We start from the raw sequence: 20,231 nt of genomic DNA on the forward strand, positions 1-20,231 counted from the left end.
CAACAACGTTGAGCTATTCTATTGTCAGTAGGATTACGCAGTTTCCGTTTCAATCTTTACCCAAGCATCGATTAAGTTATGAAAAGATGATAGAGTTACTTGACCCCGACGTGATTTGAACACGCAACCTTCTGATCTGGAGTCAGACGTGCTACCATTGCGCCACGAGGTCAGTTGAAAAGCATGTACGCCCAATACTTCTCATGAAAAGTGCACAAGATAATATCTGGAAGCCATCAGGAAACTTGCAACTTTTACTCCCATTTTGGAAAAGATATAAACAAGGATGAATTAAGATCATGACATTCTGAATCAGGGATTTCCAGTTTAAAATTTAAAATCTAATAATAAACTCTCTTTTCTTACAAATTCAAAGATGACAATGGCATGAACAAAGTGTTAGCTGTTCCCGGCAAGGATTATTTTTTTTATGTTTTGAACTCAATTCCCAAATGATATTTTTCATCACAGTATTGTTGATAAGATGTTAATCTACATAACTTAAATAAAACACATTTTTAAACACTTTGCCTAAAGGTGGCAACAAAGTCGAATTTTTCTATTGTCAGTGGAATTACTCAGTTTCCGTTTTCAATCTTAACACAAGCATCGATGAAGTTATGAAAAGATGAAAGAGCTTCTCGACCCTGATCTGATATCAACACGCAGCCTTCTTTAATGGAGTCAGAAGCGCTACCATTGTGCACAAGGTCAGTTGAAAAGCATGTTTGCTCCAATACTTCACATGAAAAGTGCATGAGATAATATATGGACCCCATCTGGAAATTTGCTACTTTTAATCACAGTTTAGAAAAGACATAAACAGGGCTGAATTAAAATCATCACATTCGGATTCATTGATTTCCAGTTTAAAATTAAATATCTAGTAATAAGCCCTCTTCTCTAAGAAATTCAAAGAAGACAATGGCATGAACAAAGTATTGGCTGTTCCCGGCATGGATTTTTTTATGTTTTGAACTCAATTCCCAAATGATATTTCTCATCAAAGTATTGTTGATAAGATATTAATCTATATCATTTAAATAAAACACTTTTCAAACACCGCGCTGACACATGACAACAACGTTGAGCTATTCTATTGTCAGTAGGATTACGCAGTTTCCGTTTCAATCTTTACCCAAGCATCGATTAAGTTATGAAAAGATGATAGAGTTACTTGACCCCGACGTGATTTGAACATGCAATCTTCTGATCTGGAGTCAGACGCGCTACCGTTGCGCCACGAGGTCAGTTGAAAAGCATGTACGCCCAATACTTCTCATGAAAAGTGCACAAGATAATATCTGGAAGCCATCAGGAAACTTGCAACTTTTACTCCCATTTTGGAAAAGATATAAACAAGGATGAATTAAGATCATGACATTCTGATTCAGGGATTTCCAGTTTAAAATTTAAAATCTAATAATAAACTCTCTTTTCTTACAAATTCAAAGATGACAATGGCATGAACAAAGTGTTAGCTGTTCCCGGCAAGGATTATTTTTTTTATGTTTTTTGAACTCAATTCCCAAATGATATTTTTCATCACAGTATTGTTGATAAGATGTTAATCTACATAACTTAAATAAAACACATTTTTAAACACTTTGCCTACAGGTGGCAACAAAGTCGAATTTTTCTATTGTCAGTGGAATTACTCAGTTTCTGTTTTCAATCTTAACACAAGCATCGATGAAGTTATGAAAAGATGAAAGAGCTTCTCGACCCTGATGTGATATCAACACGCAGCCTTCTTTAATGGAGTCAGAAGCGCTACCATTGTGCACAAGGTCAGTTGAAAAGCATGTTTGCTCCAATACTTCACATGAAAAGTGCATGAGATAATATATGGACCCCATCTGGAAATTTGCTACTTTTAATCACAGTTTAGAAAAGACATAAACAGGGCTGAATTAAAATCATCACATTCGGATTCATTGATTTCCAGTTTAAAATTAAATATCTAGTAGCAAGCCCTCTTCTCTAAGAAATTCAAAGAAGACAATGGCATGAACAAAGTATTGGCTGTTCCCGGCATGGATTTTTTTATGTTTTGAACTCAATTCCCAAATGATATTTCTCATCAAAGTATTGTTGATAAGATATTAATATATATCATTTAAGTAAAACACTTTTCAAACACTGCGCTGACACATGACAACAACGTTGAGCTATTCTATTGTCAGTAGGATTACGCAGTTTCCGTTTCAATCTTTACCCAAGCATCGATTAAGTTATGAAAAGATGATAGAGTTACTTGACCCCGACGTGATTTGAACACGCAACCTTCTGATCTGGAGTCAGACGTGCTACCATTGCGCCACGAGGTCAGTTGAAAAGCATGTACGCCCAATACTTCTCATGAAAAGTGCACAAGATAATATCTGGAAGCCATCAGGAAACTTGCAACTTTTACTCCCATTTTGGAAAAGATATAAACAAGGATGAATTAAGATCATGACTAGTGTTGAGCATTCCGATACCGCAAGTATCGGGTATCGGCCGATACTTGCGGTATCGGAATTCCGATACCGAGATCCGATATTTTTGTGATATCGGGTATCGGTATCGGAAGTGTAAAATAAAGAATTAAAATAAAAAATATTGTTATATTCACCTCTCCGGCGGCCCCTGGACATCAGCGGGAGGATCCGGCGTCCGGCACGGCTTCTTTCTTCAAAATGCGCGCCTTCAGGACCTGTGGAATGACGTCCCGGCTTCTGATTGGTCGCGTGCCGCCCATGTGACCGCCACGCGACCAATCAGAAGCCGCGACGTCATTCCTCAGCTAAAGTCCTAGAATGAGCGCCTTCTAGGACCTGAGGAATGACGTCGCGGCTTCTGATTGGTCGTGTGGCGGTCACATGGGCGGCACGCGACCAATCAGAAGCCGGGACGTCATTCCACAGGTCCTGAAGGCGCGCATTTTGAAGAAAGAAGCCGTGCCGGACGCCGGATCCTCCCGCTGATGTCCAGGGGCCGCCGGAGAGGTGAATATAACAATATTTTTTATTTTAATTCTTTATTTTACACTTTAATATGGATCCCAGGGCCTGAAGGAGAGTTTCCTCTCCTTCAGACCCTGGGATCCATGAGGATACCTTCCGATACTTGATGTCCCATTGACTTGTATTGGTATCGGATATCGGTATCGGCGATATCCGATATTTTTCGGGTATCGGCCGATACTATCCGATACCGATACTTTCAAGTATCGGACGGTATCGCTCAACACTAATCATGACATTCTGAATCAGGGATTTCCAGTTTAAAATTTAAAATCTAATAATAAACTCTCTTTTCTTACAAATTCAAAGATGACAATGGCATGAACAAAGTGTTAGCTGTTCCCGGCAAGGATTATTTTTTTTATGTTTTGAACTCAATTCCCAAATGATATTTTTCATCACAGTATTGTTGATAAGATGTTAATCTACATAACTTAAATAAAACACATTTTTAAACACTTTGCCTAAAGGTGGCAACAAAGTCGAATTTTTCTATTGTCAGTGGAATTACTCAGTTTCCGTTTTCAATCTTAACACAAGCATCGATGAAGTTATGAAAAGATGAAAGAGCTTCTCGACCCTGATGTGATATCAACACGCAGCCTTCTTTAATGGAGTCAGAAGCGCTACCATTGTGCACAAGGTCAGTTGAAAAGCATGTTTGCTCCAATACTTCACATGAAAAGTGCATGAGATAATATATGGACCCCATCTGGAAATTTGCTACTTTTAATCACAGTTTAGAAAACACATAAACAGGGCTGAATTAAAATCATCACATTCGGATTCATTGATTTCCAGTTTAAAATTAAATATCTAGTAATAAGCCCTCTTCTCTAAGAAATTCAAAGAAGACAATGGCATGAACAAAGTATTGGCTGTTCCCGGCATGGATTTTTTTATGTTTTGAACTCAATTCCCAAATGATATTTCTCATCAAAGTATTGTTGATAAGATATTAATCTATATCATTTAAATAAAACACTTTTCAAACACCGCGCTGACACATGACAACAACGTTGAGCTATTCTATTGTCAGTAGGATTACGCAGTTTCCGTTTCAATCTTTACCCAAGCATCGATTAAGTTATGAAAAGATGATAGAGTTACTTGACCCCGACGTGATTTGAACACGCAACCTTCTGATCTGGAGTCAGACGCGCTACCGTTGCGCCACGAGGTCAGTTGAAAAGCAAGTACGCCCAATACTTCTCATGAAAAGTGCACAAGATAATATCTGGAAGCCATCAGGAAACTTGCAACTTTTACTCCCATTTTGGAAAAGATATAAACAAGGATGAATTAAGATCATGACATTCTGATTCAGGGATTTCCAGTTTAAAATTTAAAATCTAATAATAAACTCTCTTTTCTTACAAATTCAAAGATGACAATGGCATGAACAAAGTGTTAGCTGTTCCCGGCAAGGATTATTTTTTTTATGTTTTTTGAACTCAATTCCCAAATGATATTTTTCATCACAGTATTGTTGATAAGATGTTAATCTACATAACTTAAATAAAACACATTTTTAAACACTTTGCCTAAAGGTGGCAACAAAGTCGAATTTTTCTATTGTCAGTGGAATTACTCAGTTTCCGTTTTCAATCTTAACACAAGCATCGATGAAGTTATTAAAAGATGAAAGAGCTTCTCGACCCTGATGTGATATCAACACGCAGCCTTCTTTAATGGAGTCAGAAGCGCTACCATTGTGCACAAGGTCAGTTGAAAAGCATGTTTGCTCCAATACTTCACATGAAAAGTGCATGAGATAATATATGGACCCCATCTGGAAATTTGCTACTTTTAATCACAGTTTAGAAAAGACATAAACAGGGCTGAATTAAAATCATCACATTCGGATTCATTGATTTCCAGTTTAAAATTAAATATCTAGTAATAAGCCCTCTTCTCTAAGAAATTCAAAGAAGACAATGGCATGAACAAAGTATTGGCTGTTCCCGGCATGGATTTTTTTATGTTTTGAACTCAATTCCCAAATGATATTTCTCATCAAAGTATTGTTGATAAGATATCAATCTATATCATTTAAATAAAACACTTTTCAAACACTGCGCTGACACATGACAACAACGTTGAGCTATTCTATTGTCAGTAGGATTACGCAGTTTCCGTTTCAATCTTTACCCAAGCATCGATTAAGTTATGAAAAGATGATAGAGTTACTTGTCCCCGACATTATTTGAACACGCAACCTTCTGATCTGGAGTCAGACGCGCTACCAATGCACCACGAGGTCAGTTGAAAAGCATGTACGCCCAATACTTCTCATGAAAAGTGCACAAGATAATATCTGGAAGCCATCAGGAAACTTGCAACTTTTACTCCCATTTTGGAAAAGATATAAACAAGGATGAATTAAGATCATGACATTCTGATTCAGGGATTTCCAGTTTAAAATTTAAAATCTAATAATAAACTCTCTTTTCTTACAAATTCAAAGATGACAATGGCATCAACAAAGTGTTAGCTGTTCCCGGCAAGGATTATTTTTTTTATGTTTTTTGAACTCAATTCCCAAATGATATTTTTCATCACAGTATTGTTGATAAGATGTTAATCTACATAACTTAAATAAAACACATTTTTAAACACTTTGCCTAAAGGTGGCAACAAAGTCGAATTTTTCTATTGTCAGTGGAATTACTCAGTTTCCGTTTTCAATCTTAACACAAGCATCGATGAAGTTATGAAAAGATGAAAGAGCTTCTCGACCCTGATGTGATATCAACACGCAGCCTTCTTTAATGGAGTCAGAAGCGCTACCATTGTGCACAAGGTCAGTTGAAAAGCATGTTTGCTCCAATACTTCACATGAAAAGTGCATGAGATAATATATGGACCCCATCTGGAAATTTGCTACTTTTAATCACAGTTTAGAAAAGACATAAACAGGGCTGAATTAAAATCATCACATTCGGATTCATTGATTTCCAGTTTAAAATTAAATATCTAGTAATAAGCCCTCTTCTCTAAGAAATTCAAAGAAGACAATGGCATGAACAAAGTATTGGCTGTTCCCGGCATGGATTTTTTTATGTTTTGAACTCAATTCCCAAATGATATTTCTCATCAAAGTATTGTTGATAAGATATTAATCTATATCATTTAAATAAAACACTTTTCAAACACTGCGCTGACACATGACAACAACTTTGAGCTACTCTATTGTCAGTAGGATTACGCAGTTTCCGTTTCAATCTTTACCCAAGCATCGATTAAGTTATGAAAAGATGATAGAGTTACTTGACCCCGACGTGATTTGAACACGCTACCTTCTGATCTGGAGTCAGACGCGCTACCGTTGCGCCACGAGGTCAGTTGAAAAGCATGTACGCCCAATACTTCTCATGAAAAGTGCACAAGATAATATCTGGAAGCCATCAGGAAACTTGCAACTTTTACTCCCATTTTGGAAAAGATATAAACAAGGATGAATTAAGATCATGACATTCTGGTTCAGGGATTTCCAGTTTAAAATTTAAAATCTAATAATAAACTCTCTTTTCTTACAAATTCAAAGATGACAATGGCATGAACAAAGTGTTAGCTGTTCCCGGCAAGGATTATTTTTTTTATGTTTTTTGAACTCAATTCCCAAATGATATTTTTCATCACAGTATTGTTGATAAGATGTTAATCTACGTAACTTAAATAAAACACATTTTTAAACACTTTGCCTAAAGGTGGCAACAAAGTCGAATTTTTCTATTGTCAGTGGAATTACTCAGTTTCCGTTTTCAATCTTAACACAAGCATCGATGAAGTTATGAAAAGATGAAAGAGCTTCTCGACCCTGATGTGATATCAACACGCAGCCTTCTTTAATGGAGTCAGAAGCGCTACCATTGTGCACAAGGTCAGTTGAAAAGCATGTTTGCTCCAATACTTCACATGAAAAGTGCATGAGATAATATATGGACCCCATCTGGAAATTTGCTACTTTTAATCACAGTTTAGAAAAGACATAAACAGGGCTGAATTAAAATCATCACTTTCGGATTCATTGATTTCCAGTTTAAAATTAAATATCTAGTAATAAGCCCTCTTCTCTAAGAAATTCAAAGAAGACAATGGCATGAACAAAGTATTGGCTGTTCCCGGCATGGATTTTTTTATGTTTTGAACTCAATTCCCAAATGATATTTTTCGTCACAGTATTGTTGATAAGATGTTAATCTACATAACTTAAATAAAACACATTTTTAAACACTTTGCCTACAGGTGGCAACAAAGTCGAATTTTTCTATTGTCAGTTGAATTACTCAGTTTCCGTTTTCAATCTTAACACAAGCATCGATGAAGTTATGAAAAGATGAAAGAGCTTCTCGACCCTGATGTGATATCAACACGCAGCCTTCTTTAATGGAGTCAGAAGCGCTACCATTGTGCACAAGGTCAGTTGAAAAGCATGTTTGCTCCAATACTTCACATGAAAAGTGCATGAGATAATATATGGACCCCATCTGGAAATTTGCTACTTTTAATCACAGTTTAGAAAAGACATAAACAGGGCTGAATTAAAATCATCACATTCGGATTAATTGATTTCCAGTTTAAAATTAAATATCTAGTAATAAGCCCTCTTCTCTAAGAAATTCAAAGAAGACAATGGCATGAACAAAGTATTGGCTGTTCCCGGCATGGATTTTTTTATGTTTTGAACTCAATTCCCAAATAATATTTCTCATCAAAGTATTGTTGATAAGATATTAATCTATATCATTTAAATAAAACACTTTTCAAACACCGCGCTGACACATGACAACAACGTTGAGCTATTCTATTGTCAGTAGGATTACGCAGTTTCCGTTTCAATCTTTACCCAAGCATCGATTAAGTTATTAAAAGATGATAGAGTTACTTGACCCTGACGTGATTTGAACACGCAACCTTCTGATCTGGAGTCAGACGCGCTACCGTTGCGCCACGAGGTCAGTTGAAAAGCATGTACGCCCAATACTTCTCATGAAAAGTGCACAAGATAATATCTGGAAGCCATCAGGAAACTTGCAACTTTTACTCCCATTTTGGAAAAGATATAAACAAGGATGAATTAAGATCATGACATTCTGATTCAGGGATTTCCAGTTTAAAATTTAAAATCTAATAATAAACTCTCTTTTCTTACAAATTCAAAGATGACAATGGCATGAACAAAGTGTTAGCTGTTCCCGGCAAGGATTATTTTTTTTATGTTTTTTGAACTCAATTCCCAAATGATATTTTTCATCACAGTATTGTTGATAAGATGTTAATCTACATAACTTAAATAAAACACATTTTTAAACACTTTGCCTAAAGGTGGCAACAAAGTCGAATTTTTCTATTGTCAGTGGAATTACTCAGTTTCCGTTTTCAATCTTAACACAAGCATCGATGAAGTTATGAAAAGATGAAAGAGCTTCTCGACCCTGATGTGATATCAACACGCAGCCTTCTTTAATGGAGTCAGAAGCGCTACCATTGTGCACAAGGTCAGTTGAAAAGCATGTTTGCTCCAATACTTCACATGAAAAGTGCATGAGATAATATATGGACCCCATCTGGAAATTTGCTACTTTTCATCACAGTTTAGAAAAGACATAAACAGGGCTGAATTAAAATCATCACATTCGGATTCATTGATTTCCAGTTTAAAATTAAATATCTAGTAATAAGCCCTCTTCTCTAAGAAATTCAAAGAAGACAATGGCATGAACAAAGTATTGGCTGTTCCCGGCATGGATTTTTTTATGTTTTGAACTCAATTCCCAAATGATATTTCTCATCAAAGTATTGTTGATAAGATATCAATCTATATCATTTAAATAAAACACTTTTCAAACACTGCGCTGACACATGACAACAACGTTGAGCTATTCTATTGTCAGTAGGATTACGCAGTTTCCGTTTCAATCTTTACCCTAGCATCGATTAAGTTATGAAAAGATGATAGAGTTACTTGTCCCCGACATTATTTGAACACGCAACCTTCTGATCTGAAGTCAGACGCGCTACCAATGCACCACGAGGTCAGTTGAAAAGCATGTACGCCCAATACTTCTCATGAAAAGTGCACAAGATAATATCTGGAAGCCATCAGGAAACTTGCAACTTTTACTCCCATTTTGGAAAAGATATAAACAAGGATGAATTAAGATCATGACATTCTGATTCAGGGATTTCCAGTTTAAAATTTAAAATCTAATAATAAACTCCTTTTCTTACAAATTCAAAGATGACAATGGCATGAACAAAGTGTTAGCTGTTGCGCCACGAGGTCAGTTGACAATGATTCATTTATTTCCAGTTTAAAATTAAATATCTAGTAATAAGCCCTCTTCTCTAAGAAATTCAAAGAAGACAATGGCATGAACAAAGTATTGGCTGTTCCCGGCATGGATTTTTTTATGTTTTGAACTCAATTCCCAAATGATATTTCTCATCAAAGTATTGTTGATAAGATATCAATCTATATCATTTAAATAAAACACTTTTCAAACACTGCGCTGACACATGACAACAACGTTGAGCTATTCTATTGTCAGTAGGATTACGCAGTTTCCGTTTCAATCTTTACCCAAGCATCGATTAAGTTATTAAAAGATGATAGAGTTACTTGACCCTGACGTGATATGAACACGCAACCTTCTGATCTGGAGTCAGACGCGCTACCGTTGCGCCACGAGGTCAGTTGAAAAGCATGTACGCCCAATACTTCTCATGAAAAGTGCACAAGATAATATCTGGAAGCCATCAGGAAACTTGCAACTTTTACTCCCATTTTGGAAAAGATATAAACAAGGATGAATTAAGATCATGACATTCTGAATCAGGGATTTCCAGTTTAAAATTTAAAATCTAATAATAAACTCCTTTTCTTACAAATTCAAAGATGACAATGGCATGAACAAAGTGTTAGCTGTTCCCGGCAAGGATTATTTTTTTAAGTTTTGAACTCAATTCCCAAATGATATTTTTCATCAAAGTATTGTTGATGAGATATTAATCTACATAACTTAAATAAAACAAATTTTTAAACACTTTGCCTACAGGTGGCAACAAAGTCGAATTTTTCTATTGTCAGGAGAATTACTCAGTTTCCGTTTTCAATCTCAACACAAGCATCGATGAAGTTATGAAAATATGAGCTTCTCGACCCTGATGTGATATCAACACGCAGCCTTCTTTAATGGAGTCAGAAGCGCTACCATTGTGCACAAGGTCAGTTGAAAAGCATGTTTGCTCCAATACTTCACATGAAAAGTGCATGAGATAATATATGGACCCAATCTGGAAATTTGCTACTTTTAATCACAGTTTAGAAAAGACATAAACAGGGCTGAATTAAAATCATCACATTCGGATTCATTGATTTCCAGTTTAAAATTAAATATCTAGTAATAAGCCCTCTTCTCTAAGAAATTCAAAGAAGACAATGGCATGAACAAAGTATTGGCTGTTCCCGGCATGGATTTTTTTATGTTTTGAACTCAATTCCCAAATGATATTTCTCATCAAAGTATTGTTGATAAGATATTAATCTATATCATTTAAATAAAACACTTTTCAAACACTGCGCTGACACATGACAACAACGTTGAGCTATTCTATTGTCAGTAGGATTACGCAGTTTCCGTTTCAATCTTTACCCAAGCATCGATTAAGTTATGAAAAGATGATAGAGTTACTTGACCGCGACATGATTTGAACACGCAACCTTCTGATCTGGAGTCAGACGCGTTACCGTTTCGCCACGAGGTCAGTTGAAAAGCATGCACGCCCAATGCTTCTCATGAAAAGTGCACGAGATAATATCTGGAAGCCATCAGGAAACTTGCAACTTTTACTCCCATTTTGGAAAAGATATAAACAAGGATGAATTAAGATCATGACATTCTGAATCAGGGATTTCCAGTTTAAAATTTAAAGTCTAATAATAAACTCTCTTTTCTTACAAATTCAAAGATGACAATGGCATGAACAAAGTGTTAGCTGTTCCCGGCAAGGATTATTTTTTTTATGTTTTGAACTCAATTCCCAAATGATATTTTTCATCACAGTATTGTTGATAAGATGTTAATCTACATAACTTAAATAAAACACATTTTTAAACACTTTGCCTACAGGTGGCAACAAAGTCGAATTTTTCTATTGTCAGTTGAATTACTCAGTTTCCGTTTTCAATCTTAACACAAGCATCGATGAAGTTATGAAAAGATGAAAGAGCTTCTCGACCCTGATGTGATATCAACACGCAGCCTTCTTTAATGGAGTCAGAAGCGCTACCATTGTGCACAAGGTCAGTTGAAAAGCATGTTTGCTCCAATACTTCACATGAAAAGTGCATGAGATAATATATGGACCCCATCTGGAAATTTGCTACTTTTAATCACAGTTTAGAAAAGACATAAACAGGGCTGAATTAAAATCATCACATTCGGATTCATTGATTTCCAGTTTAAAATTAAATATCTAGTAACAAGCCCTCTTCTCTAAGAAATTCAAAGAAGACAATGGCATGAACAAAGTATTGGCTGTTCCCGGCATGGATTTTTTTATGTTTTGAACTCAATTCCCAAATGATATTTCTCATCAAAGTATTGTTGATAAGATATTAATCTATATCATTTAAATAAAACACTTTTCAAACACCGCGCTGACACATGACAACAACGTTGAGCTATTCTATTGTCAGTAGGATTACGCAGTTTCCGTTTCAATCTTTACCCAAGCATCGATTAAGTTATGAAAAGATGATAGAGTTACTTGACCCCGACGTGATTTGAACACGCAACCTTCTGATCTGGAGTCAGACGCGCAACCGTTGCGCCACGAGGTCAGTTGAAAAGCATGTACGCCCAATACTTCTCATGAAAAGTGCACAAGATAATATCTGGAAGCCATCAGGAAACTTGCAACTTTTACTCCCATTTTGGAAAAGATATAAACAAGGATGAATTAAGATCATGACATTCTGATTCAGGGATTTCCAGTTTAAAATTTAAAATCTAATAATAAACTCTCTTTTCTTACAAATTCAAAGATGACAATGGCATGAACAAAGTGTTAGCTGTTCCCGGCAAGGATTATTTTTTTTATGTTTTTTGAACTCAATTCCCAAATGATATGTTTCATCACAGTATTGTTGATAAGATGTTAATCTACATAACTTAAATAAAACACATTTTTAAACACTTTGCCTAAAGGTGGCAACAAAGTCGAATTTTTCTATTGTCAGTGGAATTACTCAGTTTCCGTTTTCAATCTTAACACAAGCATCGATGAAGTTATGAAAAGATGAAAGAGCTTCTCGACCCTGATGTGATATCAACACGCAGCCTTCTTTAATGGAGTCAGAAGCGCTACCATTGTGCACAAGGTCAGTTGAAAAGCATGTTTGCTCCAATACTTCACATGAAAAGTGCATGAGATAATATATGGACCCCATCTGGAAATTTGCTACTTTTAATCACAGTTTAGAAAAGACATAAACAGGGCTGAATTAAAATCATCACATTCGGATTCATTGATTTCCAGTTTAAAATTAAATATCTAGTAACAAGCCCTCTTCTCTAAGAAATTCAAAGAAGACAATGGCATGAACAAAGTATTGGCTGTTCCCGGCATGGATTTTTTTATGTTTTGAACTCAATTCCCAAATGATATTTCTCATCAAAGTATTGTTGATAAGATATTAATCTATATCATTTAAATAAAACACTTTTCAAACACTGCGCTGACACATGACAACAACTTTGAGCTATTCTATTGTCAGTAGGATTACGCAGTTTCCGTTTCAATCTTTACCCAAGCATCGATTAAGTTATGAAAAGATGATAGAGTTACTTGACCCCGACGTGATTTGAACACGCAACCTTCTGATCTGGAGTCAGACGCTCAACCGTTGCACCACGAGGTCAGTTGAAAAGCATGTATGCCCAATACTTCTCATGAAAAGTGCACAAGATAATATCTGGAAGCCATCAGGAAACTTGCAACTTTTACTCCCATTTTGGAAAAGATATAAACAAGGATGAATTAAGATCATGACATTCTGATTCAGGCATTTCCAGTTTAAAATTTAAAATCTAATAATAAACTCTCTTTTCTTACAAATTCAAAGATGACAATGGCATGAACAAAGTGTTAGCTGTTCCCGGCAAGGATTATTTTTTTTATGTTTTTTGAACTCAATTCCCAAATGATATGTTTCATCACAGTATTGTTGATAAGATGTTAATCTACATAACTTAAATAAAACACATTTTTAAACACTTTGCCTAAAGGTGGCAACAAAGTCGAATTTTTCTATTGTCAGTGGAATTACTCAGTTTCCGTTTTCAATCTTAACACAAGCATCGATGAAGTTATGAAAAGATGAAAGAGCTTCTCGACCCTGATGTGATATCAACACGCAGCCTTCTTTAATGGAGTCAGAAGCGCTACCATTGTGCACAAGGTCAGTTGAAAAGCATGTTTGCTCCAATACTTCACATGAAAAGTGCATGAGATAATATATGGACCCCATCTGGAAATTTGCTACTTTTAATCACAGTTTAGAAAAGACATAAACAGGGCTGAATTAAAATCATCACATTCGGATTAATTGATTTCCAGTTTAAAATTAAATATCTAGTAACAAGCCCTCTTCTCTAAGAAATTCAAAGAAGACAATGGCATGAACAAAGTATTGGCTGTTCCCGGCATGGATTTTTTTATGTTTTGAACTCAATTCCCAAATGATATTTCTCATCAAAGTATTGTTGATAAGATATTAATCTATATCATTTAAATAAAACACTTTTCAAACACAGCGCTGACACATGACAACAACGTTGAGCTATTCTATTGTCAGTAAGATTACGCAGTTTCCGTTTCAATCTTTACCCAAGCATCGATTAAGTTATGAAAAGATGATAGAGTTACTTGACCCCGACGTGATTTGAACACGCAACCTTCTGATCTGGAGTCAGACGCGCTACCGTTGCGCCACGAGGTCAGTTGAAAAGCATGTACGCCCAATACTTCTCATGAAAAGTGCACAAGATAATATCTGGAAGCCATCAGGAAACTTGCAACTTTTACTCCCATTTTGGAAAAGATATAAACAAGGATGAATTAAGATCATGACATTCTGAATCAGGGATTTCCAGTTTAAAATTTAAAATCTAATAATAAACTCTCTTTTCTTACAAATTCAAAGATGACAATGGCATGAACAAAGTGTTAGCTGTTCCCGGCAAGGATTATTTTTTTTATGTTTTGAACTCAATTCCCAAATGATATTTTTCATCACAGTATTGTTGATAAGATGTTAATCTACATAACTTAAATAAAACACATTTTTAAACACTTTGCCTACAGGTGGCAACAAAGTTGAATTTTTCTATTGTCAGTTGAATTACTCAGTTTCCGTTTTCAATCTTAACACAAGCATCAATGAAGTTATGAAAAGATGAAAGAGCTTCTCGACCCTGATGTGATATCAACACGCAGCCTTCTTTAATGGAGTCAGAAGCGCTACCATTGTGCCCAAGGTCAGTTGAAAAGCATGTTTGCTCCAATACTTCACATGAAAAGTGCATGAGATAATATATGGACCCCATCTGGAAATTTGCTTCTTTTAATCACAGTTTAGAAAAGACATAAACAGGGCTGAATTAAAATCATCACATTCGGATTAATTGATTTCCAGTTTAAAATTAAATATCTAGTAACAAGCCCTCTTCTCTAAGAAATTCAAAGAAGACAATGGCATGAACAAAGTATTGGCTGTTCCCGGCATGGATTTTTTTATGTTTTGAACTCAATTCCCAAATGATATTTCTCATCAAAGTATTGTTGATAAGATATTAATCTATATCATTTAAATAAAACACTTTTCAAACACCGCGCTGACACATGACAACAACGTTGAGCTATTCTATTGTCAGTAGGATTACGCAGTTTCCATTTCAATCTTTACCCAAGCATCGATTAAGTTATGAAAAGATGATAGAGTTACGACATGATTTGAACACGCAACTTTCTGATCTGGAGTCAGACGCGCTACCGTTGCGCCACGAGGTCAGTTGAAAAGCATGTATGCCCAATACTTCTCATGAAAAGTGCACGAGATAATATCTGGAAGCCATCAGGAAACTTGCAACTTTTACTCCCATTTTGGAAAAGATATAAACAAGGATGAATTAAGATCATGACATTCTGATTCAGGGATTTCCAGTTTAAAATTTAAAATCTAATAATAAACTCTCTTTTCTTACAAATTCAAAGATGACAATGGCATGAACAAAGTGTTAGCTGTTCCCGGCAAGGATTATTTTTTTTATGTTTTGAACTCAATTCCCAAATGATATTTTTCATCACAGTATTGTTGATAAGATGTTAATCTACATAACTTAAATAAAACACATTTTTAAACACTTTGCCTAAAGGTGGCAACAAAGTTGAATTTTTCTATTGTCAGTGGAATTACTCAGTTTCCATTTTCAATCTTAACACAAGCATCGATGAAGTTATGAAAACATGAAAGAGCTTCTCGACCCTGATGTAATATCAACACGCAGCCTTCTTTAATGGAGTCAGAAGCGCTACCATTGTGCACAAGGTCAGTTGAAAAGCATGTTTGCTCCAATACTTCACATGAAAAGTGCATGAGATAATATATGGACCCCATCTGGAAATTTGCTACTTTTAATCACAGTTTAGAAAAGACATAAACAGGGCTGAATTAAAATCATCACATTCGGATTCATTGATTTCCAGTTTAAAATTAAATATCTAGTAATAAGCCCTCTTCTCTAAGAGATTCAAAGAAGACAATGGCATGAACAAAGTATTGGCTGTTCCCGGCATGGATTTTTTTATGTTTTGAACTCAATTCCCAAATGATATTTCTCATCAAAGTATTGTTGATAAGATATTAATCTATATCATTTAAATAAAACACTTTTCAAACACTGCACTGCCACATGACAACAACGTTGAGCTATTCTATTGTCAGTAGGATTACGCAGTTTCCGTTTCAATCTTTACCCAAGCATCGATTAAGTTATGAAAAAATGGTAGAGTTACTTGAGACCGACGTGATTTGAACACGCAACATTCTAATCTGGAGTCAGATGCGCTACCAATGCGCCATGAGGTTAGTTGAAAAGCACGTATGCCCAATACTTCTCATGAAAAGTGCACGAGATAATATGTGGAAGCCATCAGGAAACTTGCAACTTTTACTCCCATTTTGGAAAAGATATAAACAAGGATGAATTAAGATCATGACATTCTGATTCAGGGATTTCCAGTTTAAAATTTAAAATCTAATAATAAACTCTCTTTTCTTACAAATTCAAAGATGACAATGGCATGAACAAAGTGTTAGCTGTTCCCGGCAAGGATTATTTTTTTTATGTTTTGAACTCAATTCCCAAATGATATTTTTCATCACAGTATTGTTGATAAGATGTTAATCTACATAACTTAAATAAAGCACATTTTTAAACACTTTGCTACAGGTGGCAACAAAGTTGAATTTTTCTATTGTCAGTGGAATTACTCAGTTTCCGTTTTCAATCTTAACACAAGCATCGATGAAGTTATGAAAAGATGAAAGAGCTTCTCGACCCTGATGTAATATCAACACGCAGCCTTCTTTAATGGAGTCAGAAGCGCTACCATTGTGCACAAGGTCAGTTGAAAAGCATGTTTGCTCCAATACTTCACATGAAAAGTGCATGAGATAATATATGGACCCCATCTGGAAATTTGCTACTTTTAATCACAGTTTAGAAAAGACATAAACAGGGCTGAATTAAAATCATCACATTCGGATTCATTGATTTCCAGTTTAAAATTAAATATCTAGTAATAAACCCTCTTCTCTAAGAAATTCAAAGAAGACAATGGCATGAACAAAGTATTGGCTGTTCCCGGCATGAATTTTTTTATATTTTGAACTCAATTCCCAAATGATATTTCTCATCAAAGTATTGTTGATAATATATTAATCTATATCATTTAAATAAAACACTTTTCAAACACTGCGCTGACACATGACAACAACGTTGAGCTATTCTATCGTCAGTAGGATTACGCAGTTTCCGTTTCAATCTTTACCCAAGCATCGATTAAGTTATGAAAAGATGATAGAGTTACGACATGATTTGAACACGCAACTTTCTGATCTGGAGTCAGACGCGCTACCGTTGCGCCACGAGGTCAGTTGAAAAGCATGTATGCCCAATACTTCTCATGAAAAGTGCACGAGATAATATGTGGAAGCCATCAGGAAACTTGCAACTTTTACTCCCATTTTGGAAAAGATATAAACAAAGATGAATTAAGATCATGACATTCTGATTCAGGGATTTCCAGTTTAAAATTTAAAATCTAATAATAAACTCTCTTTTCTTACAAATTCAAAGATGACAATGGCATGAACAAAGTGTTAGCTGTTCCCGGCAAGGATTATTTTTTTATGTTTTGAACTCAATTCCCAAATGATATTTTTCATCAAAGTATTGTTGATAAGATATTAATCTACATAACTTAAATAAAACACATTTTTAAACACTTTGCCTACAGGTGGCAACAAAGTCGAATTTTTCTATTGTCAGTGGAATTACTCAGTTTCCGTTTTCAAACTTAACACAAGCATCGATGAAGTTATGAAAAGATGAAAGAGCTTCTCGACCCTGATGTGATATCAACACGCAGCCTTCTTTAATGGAGTCAGAAGCGCTACCATTGTGCACAAGGTCAGTTGAAAAGCATGTTTGCTCCAATACTTCACATGAAAAGTGCATGAGATAATATATGGACCCCATCTGGAAATTTGCTACTTTTAATCACAGTTTAGAAAAGACATAAACAGGGCTGAATTAAAATCATCACATTCGGATTCATTGATTTCCAGTTTAAAATTAAATATCTAGTAATAAGCCCTCTTCTCTAAGAAATTCAAAGAAGACAATGGCATGAACAAAGTATTGGCTGTTCCCGGCATGAATTTTTTTATATTTTGAACTCAATTCCCAAATGATATTTCTCATCAAAGTATTGTTGATAATATATTAATCTATATCATTTAAATAAAACACTTTTCAAACACTGCGCTGACACATGACAACAACGTTGAGCTATTCTATCGTCAGTAGGATTACGCAGTTTCCGTTTCAATCTTTACCCAAGCATCGATTAAGTTATGAAAAGATGATAGAGTTACGACATGATTTGAACACGCAACTTTCTGATCTGGAGTCAGACGCGCTACCGTTGCGCCACGAGGTCAGTTGAAAAGCATGTATGCCCAATACTTCTCATGAAAAGTGCACGAGATAATATGTGGAAGCCATCAGGAAACTTGCAACTTTTACTCCCATTTTGGAAAAGATATAAACAAAGATGAATTAAGATCATGACATTCTGATTCAGGGATTTCCAGTTTAAAATTTAAAATCTAATAATAAACTCTCTTTTCTTACAAATTCAAAGATGACAATGGCATGAACAAAGTGTTAGCTGTTCCCGGCAAGGATTATTTTTTTATGTTTTGAACTCAATTCCCAAATGATATTTTTCATCAAAGTATTGTTGATAAGATATTAATCTACATAACTTAAATAAAACACATTTTTAAACACTTTGCCTACAGGTGGCAACAAAGTCGAATTTTTCTATTGTCAGTGGAATTACTCAGTTTCCGTTTTCAAACTTAACACAAGCATCGATGAAGTTATGAAAAGATGAAAGAGCTTCTCGACCCTGATGTGATATCAACACGCAGCCTTCTTTAATGGAGTCAGAAGCGCTACCATTGTGCACAAGGTCAGTTGAAAAGCATGTTTGCTCCAATACTTCACATGAAAAGTGCATGAGATAATATATGGACCCCATCTGGAAATTTGCTTCTTTTAATCACAGTTTAGAAAAGACATAAACAGGGCTGAATTAAAATCATCACATTCGGATTCATTGATTTCCAGTTTAAAATTAAATATCTAGTAATAAGCCCTCTTCTCTAAGAAATTCAAAGAAGACAATGGCATGAACAAAGTATTGGCTGTTCCCGGCATGGATTTTTTTATGTTTTGAACTCAATTCCCAAATGATATTTCTCATCAAAGTATTGTTGATAAGATATTAATCTATATCATTTAAATAAAACACTTTTCAAACACTGCACTGCCACGTGACAACAACGTTGAGCTATTCTATTGTCAGTAGGATTACGCAGTTTCGTTTCAATCTTTACCCAAGCATCGATTAAGTTATGAAAACATGATAGAATTACTTGAGACCGACGTGATTTGAACACGCAACCTTCTGATCTGGAGTCAGATGCGCTACCAATGCGCCACGAGGTCAGTTGAAAAGCATGTATGCCCAATACTTCTCATGAAAAGTGCACGAGATAATATCTGGAAGCCATCAGGAAACTTGCAACTTTTACTCCCATTTTGGAAAAGATATAAACAAGGATGAATTAAGATCATGACATTCTGATTCAGGGATTTCCAGTTTGAAATTTAAAATCTAATAATAAACTCTCTTTTCTTACAAATTCAAAGATGACAATGACATGAACAAAGTGTTAGCTGTTCCCGGCAAGGATTATTTTTTTTATGTTTTGAACTCAATTCCCAAATGATATTTTTCATCACAGTATTGTTGATAAGATGTTAATCTACATAACTTAAATAAAACACATTTTTAAACACTTTGCCTAAAGGTGGCAACAAAGTTGAATTTTTCTATTGTCAGTGGAATTACTCAGTTTCCATTTTCAATCTTAACACAAGCATCGATGAAGTTATGAAAACATGAAAGAGCTTCTCGACCCTGATGTAATATCAACACGCAGCCTTCTTTAATGGAGTCAGAAGCGCTACCATTGTGCACAAGGTCAGTTGAAAAGCATGTTTGCTCCAATACTTCACATGAAAAGTGCATGAGATAATATATGGACCCCATCTGGAAATTTGCTACTTTTAATCACAGTTTAGAAAAGACATAAACAGGGCTGAATTAAAATCATCACATTCGGATTCATTGATTTCCAGTTTAAAATTAAATATCTAGTAATCAGCCCTCTTCTCTAAGAAATTCAAAGAAGACAATGGCATGAACAAACTATTGGCTGTTCCCGGCATGGATTTTATTATGTTTTGAACTCAATTCCCAAATGATATTTCTCATCAAAGTATTGTTGATAAGATA

The 20,231-nt window shown here is 35.3% G+C and overlaps 10 non-coding genes across 10 annotated transcripts; all 10 read right to left on the minus strand.

Annotated features, from left to right (window-relative positions):
- Window positions 1-100: 100 nt before the first annotated feature.
- TRNAW-CCA (transfer RNA tryptophan (anticodon CCA)) lies at window positions 101-172 on the minus strand. The gene has a single exon. It is a non-coding gene; the product is annotated as a tRNA-Trp (tRNA).
- Window positions 173-1,178: 1,006 nt separating this feature from the next.
- Window positions 1,179-1,250, minus strand: TRNAW-CCA (transfer RNA tryptophan (anticodon CCA)). Its single transcript has one exon. It is a non-coding gene; the product is annotated as a tRNA-Trp (tRNA).
- A 1,008-nt stretch (window positions 1,251-2,258) lies between these two features.
- Window positions 2,259-2,330, minus strand: TRNAW-CCA (transfer RNA tryptophan (anticodon CCA)). Its single transcript has one exon. It is a non-coding gene; the product is annotated as a tRNA-Trp (tRNA).
- Window positions 2,331-4,119: 1,789 nt separating this feature from the next.
- On the minus strand, window positions 4,120-4,191 carry TRNAW-CCA (transfer RNA tryptophan (anticodon CCA)). The gene has a single exon. It is a non-coding gene; the product is annotated as a tRNA-Trp (tRNA).
- Window positions 4,192-6,279: 2,088 nt separating this feature from the next.
- TRNAW-CCA (transfer RNA tryptophan (anticodon CCA)) lies at window positions 6,280-6,351 on the minus strand. Its single transcript has one exon. It is a non-coding gene; the product is annotated as a tRNA-Trp (tRNA).
- A 1,546-nt stretch (window positions 6,352-7,897) lies between these two features.
- TRNAW-CCA (transfer RNA tryptophan (anticodon CCA)) lies at window positions 7,898-7,969 on the minus strand. Its single transcript has one exon. It is a non-coding gene; the product is annotated as a tRNA-Trp (tRNA).
- A 1,665-nt stretch (window positions 7,970-9,634) lies between these two features.
- TRNAW-CCA (transfer RNA tryptophan (anticodon CCA)) lies at window positions 9,635-9,706 on the minus strand. The gene has a single exon. It is a non-coding gene; the product is annotated as a tRNA-Trp (tRNA).
- A 1,000-nt stretch (window positions 9,707-10,706) lies between these two features.
- Window positions 10,707-10,778, minus strand: TRNAW-CCA (transfer RNA tryptophan (anticodon CCA)). Its single transcript has one exon. It is a non-coding gene; the product is annotated as a tRNA-Trp (tRNA).
- Window positions 10,779-11,784: 1,006 nt separating this feature from the next.
- TRNAW-CCA (transfer RNA tryptophan (anticodon CCA)) lies at window positions 11,785-11,856 on the minus strand. The gene has a single exon. It is a non-coding gene; the product is annotated as a tRNA-Trp (tRNA).
- A 2,088-nt stretch (window positions 11,857-13,944) lies between these two features.
- Window positions 13,945-14,016, minus strand: TRNAW-CCA (transfer RNA tryptophan (anticodon CCA)). Its single transcript has one exon. It is a non-coding gene; the product is annotated as a tRNA-Trp (tRNA).
- Between the last annotated feature and the right edge of the window lie 6,215 nt (window positions 14,017-20,231).

The sequence above is a fragment of the Ranitomeya imitator genome, chromosome 4 (genome assembly GCF_032444005.1).
Source record: "Ranitomeya imitator isolate aRanImi1 chromosome 4, aRanImi1.pri, whole genome shotgun sequence".
Taxonomy (NCBI): domain Eukaryota; kingdom Metazoa; phylum Chordata; class Amphibia; order Anura; family Dendrobatidae; genus Ranitomeya; species Ranitomeya imitator.